Source organism: Arachis ipaensis, chromosome B03 (genome assembly GCF_000816755.2).
Source record: "Arachis ipaensis cultivar K30076 chromosome B03, Araip1.1, whole genome shotgun sequence".
Lineage (NCBI taxonomy): Eukaryota > Viridiplantae > Streptophyta > Magnoliopsida > Fabales > Fabaceae > Arachis > Arachis ipaensis.
In genome coordinates, this window is record NC_029787.2 from 115,098,751 (window position 1) to 115,099,513 (window position 763).

Below are 763 nucleotides of genomic sequence, written 5' to 3' on the forward strand. Positions count from 1 at the left end.
AGATAGATAAATGAAATATGAACGGCTATTATAATTATTGTTGAAAAAAAATTAAAAAGTATAAGTAGGTGGTTTCGGTTTCAATAAACCCAATTAATAGTGCGTCCTTTGGTCTACGATTAGCGGTACCAAAAATGAACGGATATGATTTTTAGAGTCAAAAAAGAAAAGGACAATGTCATTCGGTTAAACATAACCAATAGCTAAATCCAAATGTTAATACACTTTGATAATAAAGCTTGTGGACCCCTAATCCCATCCGACGTACACTTTACACATCTAACTACTTGGACCCTTCTTCCACACACTAACACTATATCAAATTATACATCATACACATTACATTTACATATATACTATGGTCCACAAATTCAATATACCTAAAGCTTATGCCTTACGGTTACGAAATACTCAATTGGTTGATCCCCTCCTTAGCTTCTCCTTTTTTCATTTTCTCTTTTCTTTTGACTTTTACATTAAACTTAATTTTATTGTAACATATTAATTAAATGGGAAAAGGGTTAAATTGAATTTATTGACCGATATAGTAGTTGAATTTGATAATATGTATGTAGTTCATAATTGTGGAATTTAGTCCCTATATGCATGTATGTATGCATATTAATGTTATTCCGGAGGGTTGGCTGGTAATAATTATTCAAAAGACAACACTTATATAAAGATAACAAAAATAATTATTTTAAAGTTATTTATTTGATCGTAATTAAAAAATTTACTCTAAAAATATAAATTTAATAAAACT